Here is a 10926-nt window from a genome sequence, read left to right on the forward strand (position 1 = left end):
TCTTCCTGACTCAGGGACTGAACTCACATCTCCTGTGTCTCCTGCCTTGCAGGTGGATTCTTTACCGCTGAGTCATCCGGGACGCCCCTCTCTAGGTGGGAAGCTGCCATCTGTGACCTCTGACTTAAGTCACAAATGCTTCCAAAGGGGTTTCACAGAACCCCAGATTTCCGGGAAAGCTGACAGGACTTCTGAGAGCGGCAGCTGAAGAAGTAAACGTGGCCTTTGAGTGTTTCTGTGAAACGAATGGCATTTTCTTATTTAGGTTCTTGAGACGATTTTATTTTAGGGTGAGTTCCTTTCTCTTCTCATAACTCTCAATTCCACCCTCACATTTATGCCGTGCCCGGGCATCTTTCCGCCACGCTGGAGCAAAGATCAAAAGTAAATATTGGCAGAACATTGGTTTTACTGTGACCCAGATAAGGAACAGCCTAAAACGGAAATAGCGAGATTTTATTGTTCCTCCCACAACTTCCCTCCTCACCGGGCTCCCTCAATATTTAATTATGAATTTCACTTCATACAAAGTCTTGGTGTTAATTTGGTTGCCAACAGGGCGGGGCCTGAACAACTCCAGGAGCTCCAGGCTATAAATAACCCCATGAACAGCGCCCCCTGGAGTTGTGCCATGGCTGCGTACACGTGTCGATTCATATCATCATCTCATTCTCATTGACGGGGCAGAGGAATCTTTTTTGCTTCAGCAAATGTTTCCTGCTTTGTGAAAGAAACATGAGCACACAGAAAAATTCAGACAGGGTAAGAGGGTTGTGGGGCAAACTGTCTTCCTTCTGGCTTCACCTGATCTTTCCCAGTTCCTGTCTCCAGAAGCTCCAACTGTTGCTCGTTTTTTGTGTGTGCTTTTAACTGTGCGTACGAACCTCTCTCACTGTCTCCCTCTTTCCAGCTATATAGCATATCACACACATACACATCCATCCATATATGTACTGTGGTGTCTCTTTCTCCGTTTCCCACGTTTGCCTAACATCTCTTTTTGTACCAATGGTTTATACAAGGCATCGGCCAAAGACAGTTTTCTCAGGACAGATCTATTCTGCTGCCTGTTTTTGTACAGCCTGCAAGCTAAGAATGGTTTTTATATTCTCTTACATTTTTAAATGGTTGAAAACAAATCAAAAGAAAGATAATACTTTATGGCCCATGAAAATGATATGAAACTCAAAGCATCCGCGAGTAAAGCTGTGCTGGGACACTGTCCTGTGTGTTTGCTTTCACGCTCAGACGGCGTCCTTGAGGACTTGCAGCAAGGGCTGTGTCGCCCAAGAGCCCCGAGTGTTTACTGCGTGGCCCTCTACAGAAACTCTGTTCACCCGGCTCACGTTGCACACGTTCTGCTTTTTTCACGTAACCAGAGCTCCTGGAAGTCTTCTGCTCTCAGCACATGCAGATGGTTCCTGACTTTGTTTAACTTATGGCTTTTTGATTTTCAGTTGAGTTCAGTTCAGTCGCTAAGTCGTGTCCGACTCTTTGCGACCCCATGATTCGCAGCACGCCAGGCCTCCCTGTCCATCACCAACTCCGGAGTTCACTCAGACTCACGTCCATTGAGTCAGTGATGCCATCCAGCCATCTCATCCTCTGTTGTCCCCTTCTCCTCCTGCCCCCAATCCCTCCCAGCATCAGACTCTTTTCCAATGAGTCAACTCTTCGCATCAGGTGGCCAAAGTACTGGACTTGCAGCTTGAGCATCATTCCTTCCAAAGAAATCCCAGGGCTGATCTCCTTCAGAATGGACTGGTTGGATCTCCTTGCAGTCCAAGGGACTCTGAACAGTCTTCTCCAACACCACAGTTCAAAAGCATCAATTCTTCGACGCTCAGCCTTCTTCACAGTCCAACTCTCGCATCCGTACATGACCACAGGAAAAACCATAACCTTGACTAGACGGACCTTTGTTGGCAAAGTAATGTCTCTGCTTTTAAATATGCTATCTAGGTTGGTCATAACTTTCCTTCCAAGGAGTAAGTGTCTTTTAATTTCATGGCTGCAGTCACCGTCTGCAGTGATTTTGGAGCCCCCAAAATAAAGTCTGACACTGTTTCCACTGTTTTCCCATCTATTTCCCATAAAGTGATGCGACCAGATGCCATGATCTTCGTTTTCTGAATGTTGAGGTTTAAGCCAACTTTTTCACTCTCCACTTTCACTTTCATCAAGAGGCTTTTTAGTTCCTCTTCATTTTCTGCCATAAGGGTAATGTCATCTGCATATCTGAAGTTATTGATATTTCTCCCAGCAATCTTGATTCCAGCTTGTGCTTCATCTAGCCCAGCATTTCTCATGATGTACTCTGCATATAAGTGAAATAAGCAGGGTGACAATATACAGCCTTGACATACTCCTTTTCCTATTTGGAACCAGTCTGTTGTCCCATGTCCAGTTCTGACTGTTGCTTCCTGACCTACATATAGGTTTCTCAAGAGGCAGGTCAGGCCTTCATGATAGTGTGAAAGTGATACGTGTTCAGTCGAAACTGTAATTCTGCTTTTGAATTTTGATCTTTTTCCAGGCTCATGATATGCCGTCCAGTCCTCTCTCATGGTGCCGGGCAGGGCAGTGAGCCATAGCTCCCAGTTGGCGCCACGGTCACTAGAGTGAAGAGCTGATACACGGACAGCCGTCCTGGACCCAGACGTCCATCCTGTTCTTCCGTCAGCACCGTATCAATAGGTGACACGAGACATTCAGCATTCTATTATTAAATAGGCTTTGTGTTCATTGAGTTTGCCCAACTCTAGGCTAATGTAAGTGTTCTGAGCATGCTTAAGGTAGGCAAGGTTAAGCTGTGATAATAGGTTAGGTGCATCAAATGTATTTTCTTCTTCTTCTTTTTTTCAAGGCTGACTACATGGCTTATGGGATGTGACCAGGGGCTGAATCCTAGCCACTGGAGGGAATTTCCTTCAGTGCACTTTTAACCTAATGTTTTCAACTTACGATGCGTTCACTGGGACGTAACCTTATTGTAAGTCGGGGAGGATCTGCGTTGATCGACCTCATTCCTTTTAACAAAGGCTCTAGCGTCTCTCATTGCATCGCTGGGCCGTCATTGATCCAGTTCTTAGGACAGACCCCTGAAATTCTTGTCTAAATGAAAAAAGTTCATGTCTCAGGACAGTTTGAAAATTCCTGACAAGTACAAGAAATCCCAAGTTGTCTCTCTGTTTATAATTTATATCTTGTTCTTTGAGAAATGGAATTTGCGACAGATTACAACAGGAGGGGCAGGCCCAGTAAAACTGTAAAACTCCTAAGACAGAGGTGAAATGCCAGGAAAGGACTGGAGCCGAGATGCCTGCTCCCCCTAGCTTAGGGAGCCTGGATTATATTTGAGCTCGAGGCTTTATTTGAATCATATTTGCAGATGATGCAGAAAGCTTTGTGGGTGTTTATTTTCTTCAAGAAGGAGGTTGAAGGCAGAGGCCTCTGAGAAGCTGGAAAAAATGCCAGTCAGAGTAACAGAAAACAGTGTTTCCTACCCTTACAATCGCCAAATCTTGAAGTAAATGAATTATTATTAACAATATTTTTCTTTAACTTACATAATTTTGTAAAAACCTTAAATGTGGTTGTTTCATCTGGAGGAAAAATACCCATGAATTCATGGTTCTGATGAGTTAGTAATATGTGTGCTTTTTTAAATGCGTGTAAATATGTAATAAATACTAAAAGTTCTTTGAAAGCACGACTTTATCCACGTACCACCTACAATAATCTTGAAAACCTACATGGTGGTTGTGCTAAACATTTAAAATGCTGGGGTGTCAGACACCGGGGGTTACCACACCAGTCGCCATCTCTCCCTTCCTTTCTGCTGACGGAACCCTGCCTTTGTTCTGCTGGTCATGTACCCAGGCCTGGGAAATAAACCACATTTGATTTAAAGCAATTATCGCCATCCTATTCTCCTGGACCCGTGATTGGTCTAGAGGTAGTCATTTGCCCCAGTTCTGGCCAAAGGGAAGCTCTGCTGGGGGCTTCTGGGAAAGGATTTCCTCTCTGATAAGAAAGAGGCATATGAGGAGAGATCTGTTGGCCTCTTTTCTTCCTTTCCTGATTTGGCTGTAATTGTGTGAAGAGGTGATGAGTGAGCTGTGGCAACCATCTCGTGACTTTAGGTGAACAGCCTAAGGACGAGTTGCTGACTTGCAGTTGAAGGCAAGGAGCATTGGTCCTTTATGATCTCCCTGAGATTCCAAATATACCCTAGGGTCTCCAGTCTCCAGAAGTCTTTTAAAAAACAATAAATGCTATTATTATCTAAACTGCTATTGTGAAGCCTCTGAAAACTATCTTAAAGGATCCAGTTGGCTTTGTCCTTTAGAGCTGGCCTCCAAGAGCCTACAGATTCAGGGCCATATTCCAGCTCCACCAAGTACTCTGCTATCCTGGCAAGTGGCTGAACTTTGCTAAGCCCTAGCTTTTCTGATCATAAAATATTTATCTTTTGCAGTGACTTTTGAGGAAAAAAATTAAAATTCATTTAAAGCACTGGGAATATGAAAGTACTGTTAGTATTAGCATCAATATTATGTCTTTAGTATTCATATTCTCCTCTAAGGAGGTGGGGCAGAGACAGGAGGTTCACAGCACCTAACTAAAGACCACCAGCCTAGCACAAGCAGAGAAGAAGTTGATCTGAGTGTCAGAACTGACCACAAGCTGCAGATGAGTCAGTGCTTCATGGGACAAGCTTAGTGGAAGCCTTGGGGTCTAGACTACCAGAGTGATAGGCAGATTCCTGGCTGTGAACTTTCTGGTTCAGGATTCATGACTCACACTTTCCAGGAGCACAGATCCTACGTTTGGTCATCTCATCTTTTTAAAGGATGTGGGAAGCTGTCCTGGGTCCAACGGCTTGGAGGCAGTGGCCTGGGGGCCATTTACGTAAGAGACTGGAAAGATTCAGGGGCAAGGTCGTCACTGCCTTACGTTTGGTTTACAGAGCAGCTGTTGGCCGTGTCTATAGCAGCCTGAATGAAAGGAAATAGACCGGGAGGTATAGCATGAGCTGAAGGAGCCTTAGATGGTGAGTCAGTAAACTCGTGACTCCAGCGTGTGGCCCAAGGAAGTTTCTTCTCAGTTCCAGACCTCAGTATCTCCCTATGTTTAGTGGGGCTCCAGAGCAACCTAAGATCTTATGACAGATAGAAATGCATTTGGCAGCAAGGAGGTGGGAATGCAAGTGACTGATGTTCAAACAAGCAAGGGTTTATTTTTCCCCATAATAAGAAGTTCAGAGGGAGACTGTTGTTGGTCTTGACTTAGTGGCTGAAGAAAATTGGGCTCTTGCTGGCACCTCTGCAGTTCTCTCAGCTTCCCCATCATGGTTTCAGGATAGATGCTCAGTCCTTCTAATGATAAGAGGAAGAGAGGCAGCACCGTCCACTCTGTCCCCTTTGCCCCAAAGTGAAAAATTTCCCTGCATGCCAGCAACTCCCCTTACGTTTCTTTTGGCAGATCTGGTCACGTGATGGATCACATGCCTGAGCCAGCTGCCAAGGACGCTGGGAAAGTGAGGGCCTGGTCACTGTTGTGAAGGTGAGAAGGAGAAGGGAACGCACATGGGTTTGCCGAGCACAGGGTCTCAGGGCTGCAAACCCCTGATCCTGGCCCCCGAGGTCTCGGGTGTTCAGAGACACTGTTGTCCTCCTACGGCCCTTCCAGTGACAGTGGAAGCTGAGGGAACAAGACCTGGGTTCGAAGCCTGCCTCCGACACTGGCTCTTAGTAGGACTGTGCGGACGGCCCTGCATGTCTGAGACTTCACGTCTCCAACAGGATGGAATATAAAATCCAGCTCCTCCGCAGGGCTTCAGGGCCCTCTGCAGTCACACAGCACCCCATACACCAAAGGGCTCCGCCTTCGGACCCAAACTGGGTTTACAGCTCTGCAGCTGCCATTTTGAAGTCCTTACTGATTTCAGAACAAGCGCCCTGCGTTTTCATTTTACGTCTGGTCCGGATAATCCCATAGCAGGGTCTGTGCGGTTTGGCAGAGCCTGGGTGGATTACCCGTTTACCCACTGGTATATAGTCCAGGTTTTTGGGTTGAAAATGACAGAAAAAAACCCAGCTCAAGAGAGTTTAAGAAAAAAGTGAGTGAGTGTGTGTGTGAGAACGTGTAGGTTTATGCAAATGGGACTTCCCTCATGGCTCAGACGATACAATGTCTGCCTACAATGCTGGAGATCTGGGTTTGATCCCTGGGTCGGGAAGATTCCCTGGAGAAGGAAATGACAACCCGCTCCAGTACTCTTGTCTGGAAAATCCCATGGACAGAGAAGCCTGGTAGGCTACAATCCATAGGGTTGCAAAGACTGACACGACTGAGCAACTTCATTTTCACTTTATGCAAATTGAAATTCTTGAGATGGGTTCAGCTTCAGGAGTGGCTGGATCCAGATGAGTACCTGCTCTTTAGGAGCCATGCCCCTTCCAGCTCTCAGCTCTCTTTCCTTCTGTGTCAGTTATGGTCACCCTGTAGCCCCAGGAATGCAGGCTGCCACTCTGCCAGGTCAGCAAGCCAAGTGGATAAAAGCTGAATTTCCTATGTTTTCCCAGCATCAGTCTGGGGTTGACTCGGGTTGGCCTGACTTGGGTCCCATGCCCATCCCAGAACCAATCCCTAGGAATGGGGGTGGAATATGCTCATTGCCCAGGCCTAATACACCTGTTGCTCTTGTTGGGGAGACAGCCCACTTCCTCTTGAGCCACATGGAGTGACAACGGGGAAGGAGTGGTTCCCAGAAGAGGGGAGGGGGATGGACAGTGGTCAGGTACAAACAACAGTTGGCTATTGAACACCCTCCCCCCACCCCAACTATCCCTGTTCCAAGGCCTCCTTTGTATGTGCTTGCTGCTGCTGCTAAGTCACTTCAGTCGTGTCTGACTCTGTGAGACCCCATAGATGGCAGCCCATCAGGGTCCCCCGTCCCTGGGATTCTCCAGGCAAGAACACTGGAGTGGGTGTGGTATGTGCTTAGTACTCCATAAATGTTTGTTAAATGAATAAGTGATTATACGAAGTAAACTACTAGAAGAAAAATCCATCTGATTTATCAGGATTTAAGAGCTCTTAGAGATCATTTCTGATTCTCCACGTCCGGCCCATTTTTGCTTTGTTCTCCCGGGCTGGCATAATTTCCACCTTCAGAACCCTGATTCCGCCTGCTGCAGAGCACAGCGAGGCTGCCTCACGGGGCCGAGTCCCCTGTGGGCCCCCGCCCACCGCAGGCCCAGGCAGATGAAGGCTGAATCAAGAGAGGCTCACTCTGCCCCGTGGAAAACGCCCAGGAGGCCCTGGCCCAGCAAGGAGGCAGCAGCGGCTGACCGAGGCAGGCACCGCCAGGCCTCTTTCCCGCCCTCATGAGCCGGCTTCGGCAGGGCACACTTTTACCCAGTGCTGTTTCGCGTCAAGAGCTTCCGAAGAATCCTCTCCATGCCTGAACCACACGCAGGGCCTGGGCAGGTGATGCCGCAGCAGACAGACTTGGAGCCTAGCACACTCAGGGACACACGCTCCACCTAAGGGGGTCCCGAGGACTCAGCTGCCTCCCACTGTGGCTCCGTGAAAAATGTGCGAGTGGTGTAGCCAGACCTTCCGATTTTTCAGTAGACTGTTTTAAAGGCTCACAGCAAAATCGAGCAGATAGTACAGAGAATTCCTGTTCTCCCTGCTCCCACCCTATCCCACTCTCAGCCTTACCACCTACCAACAACCCTCCACCCCACCCCCCTGCCAGAGTGGGACGTCTGCTACAATCAAATGAATCTAATGGACACATCGTTAGGGACCCACTAATTACATTAGGGTTCACTCTTCGCGCTGTGCCTTCTGTGGGTTTGGACAACTGTGTCCTGGCACGTGTCTATACTGTCATAGTCTAGTGCAGAACCCTTTCACTGCCCTACAAATCTTCTCTGCTTCGCTCAGTCATCCCTCCCTCCCTACTAAGCCCCAGCAACTCCTGATCTTTTTAAAGTCTCCATAAGGTTGGTCTTTTCTAGACCTTTTGATTATCTTATTGCATTTTCTTGCAATACCCAGGGTTTTGGCTGGACTGCCAGCGTCCACTCTGAATGATAGATGCCCGGGTCAGTCTGGTTAAATATTTTGCATATTATTCCTGGAAATATCCCTTTCTTTAAATGCTGGTGATACATTCTAATTTTATGAAAACATCGTGCAGGCCAAATCCAATAGGCTGCAGGCTGCGTTTGACTCACGGGCCACCAGTCTGAGAACTCAGATATGGGAATGAAGAAGGGCGAAGTTGGAGTCCCAAAGCCCTAGTCTGCTCAGCCGCTTCCGAGCTGTGTGGCCTTGGAATCACCTTGGTCTCAGCCCATCTGTTAAGTGAAGGCCTTGAGAATGCGATGATGAATAGGAAGGGACACAGTCGGTGCCCATCTCTGAGGCCAGATGTCCTGGCATTTTCACAGGCTCCCATGGACTGCAGTGGGCACAACAAGCCAAGACACAGATGTACGGCTCCTCTTGTAAAATCTGAAGACGGTAAAAACATCAAAAATTCCCAGACACATACAGGCGTTGAGGGTAGGGGGACGTAAGAGAACAGTGAAGCGAGGCTTGTTGCCTGCTTGGCTGGTCAAGGGGGAAATTTCTCTGCCTCCCGGAAACTCTCCATTACAACAACCATCTTGATGAGGGCAAAGGTGATCCTCGGTTAGGAGCCAGGCTGCCTGGGGCCTAGTCCTGGTCTTGTCATGTACTAGCTGTGTGCCCTTGAGAAAGTAGCTTCTCCTCTCTGTGCACCAGAGCGTCAGAGGTGCTGTTCTTATCGTGCTTCATGTGGTTGGTGCTGGGCAGCACATGGCTGTCTCCGGTGACCCTGAGGTTCTTGTCTGGAAGATCAGGGTCAAGTGAATTAACTCAGAAATGTGCAGGAAGTGGTGGGTGTCAGCACCAGGTAGTGGCTCCCTAAGCATCCACCGACGTGTTACTACCTCTGCTCCGGGCCACGTGCTTCACCTGCGATGAGCACTGCTGCACTGCAACCACCCCATTTTAAAGAAGAGAAAACTGAGGCTCAGAAGACAGTCTCAGAGAAGGGGAGGAGCTCTCTCAGGGTCACCCAGCTAGAGAGTGGCAGAGAACAAGAAGCAGCAGGAATGGAACAAGACTGGAAACAGCTAATTCTGACTCAGCACCCCTTGTCTCATGCTGGGCCCATTGCTTTAAGCTCATCATCTCAGTGTGGCTCCAACACCTTTGCCCTCCCCCGCCTCCCAGGCTCCATGCCTTAAGAGGGTGTACTTTCCACTGCCCCTAACCTCCACTTCAGAGGAGAGAAGGGCCCCACTCCAGACAAGGCTGCCAGAGCTGAGTCTAGTTCTCAAGGTTCAGGGATGGGTTCCCAGTGGGTGCTCTGGCCCCATGACCAGAGTCTCACCTCTTCTCCCCCTTTAATCCTCAGATTTCAAAGCACTTTACATGCATACTCTAATTAGAGAAGACACCTTCCTGTACTCCTAATAAACTCTCTTGTGGGGCCCCAGGGCATCAGGGCTGCAAACACCACTAATTCTAGGATATACTCACAGGATGTGGCCAGAACAGCCTTGACTCAGACTACGTGATTCAAGGTAGCCCCCCTCTTCTCTCTCTCTCTCCCCTCTACCTGCTGTTTTCGATGTCGCACTGATCAGTTGTTTGAAATTGTGTGTTTGTTTAATAGCATATTGACTCACTATCAGCAGCTACATTTATAGAGCGGCCACTACATGCTGGTCTTCATTTTGCTCTTACAGTCATCTCTCAGCACCCACAGGCTTCGCAGCTGGTGGTAAAGAACCCACCTGTCAATGCAGGAGACGTAAGAGACACAGGTTTGATCCCTGGGTCAGCAAGATCCCCTGGAGGAGGGCATGGCCACCCACTCCAGTCTTCTTTCCTGGAGAATCCCATGGACAGAGGAGCCTGGCGCGCTATGGTCCATGGTGCCGCAAAGAGTCAGACACGACTGAAGCCGAGGAGCATGCACATGCACACACACACGCTCAGTATCCACAAGGCATTGTTTCCAGGACCCCTACAAACAAGGAAATCTACGGATGCTCAAGTCCTCTATGTAAAATGTCAGAGGATTTGCATATAGCCCACTTTAAATCATCTCTAGATTACTTAAAATACCTAATACAATGTAAATGTTATGTTAATTGTTGCTGGCATATGGCAAAGTCAAGTTTTGCTTTTTGAAACTTTCTGAAATTGTTTTTTCCAGATAGTTTCGATCCTCAGCGGGTTGAATCCACAGACGCGGAACCCTCCGTGTAAAGGACCGACTATGTCAACCTCCTGGGGCACAGAGAGGTTAGGTAACTTCTCCGAGGTCACACAGCTAGTGAGGAAGCTGTATGTAGTTGCTTATTTATTTATCTGGGTGTTTTGTGTTTTTCTCCCAACTCAACCATCCATCCATCCATCCGGTCATCTATCCATTCATTTTTCAAACACATTTCTTTAACGAAAACTATATGCCTGGCTGGGCTTTAGACCCTGGGAACACGGAAGTGATTATGTTCACTGCTGCATCCCCAGTGCCCCGTATGATGTCTGGCACATAGTAGTTCAGTTCAGTTCAGTCTCTCAGTCGTGTCCGACTCTTTGCGACCCCATGAATCACAGCACGCCAGGCCTCCCTGTCCATCCCCAACTCCTGGAGTTCACTCAGACTCAGGTCCATCGAGTCAGTGATGCCATCCAGCCATCTCATCCTCTGTCGTCCCCTTCTCCTCCTGCCCCCAATCCCTCCCAGCATCAGAGTCTTTTCCAGTGAGTCAACTCTTCGCATGAGGTAGCCAAAGTACTGGAGTTTCAGCTTGAGCATCATTCCTTCCAAAGAAATCCCAAGGCTGATCTCCTTCAGAATGGACT

General features: G+C 48.1%; 1 long non-coding RNA gene across 2 annotated transcripts; it reads left to right on the plus strand.

Moving 5' to 3' along the window:
• Positions 1–574: 574 nt before the first annotated feature.
• On the plus strand, positions 575–10657 carry LOC138990506 (uncharacterized). Of its 2 annotated transcripts, none has more exons than XR_011466647.1 (4): positions 575–762; positions 2537–2697; positions 5488–5568; positions 10274–10657. It is a non-coding gene; the product is annotated as an uncharacterized lncRNA (long non-coding RNA). The 2 variants fall into 2 exon arrangements; XR_011466648.1 differs by lacking the exon at positions 10274–10657 and adding an exon at positions 8472–9057.
• The last annotated feature ends 269 nt before the right edge of the window (positions 10658–10926 follow it).

The sequence above is a fragment of the Bos mutus genome, chromosome 13 (assembly GCF_027580195.1).
Source record: "Bos mutus isolate GX-2022 chromosome 13, NWIPB_WYAK_1.1, whole genome shotgun sequence".
NCBI classification, from domain to species: Eukaryota; Metazoa; Chordata; class Mammalia; order Artiodactyla; family Bovidae; genus Bos; species Bos mutus.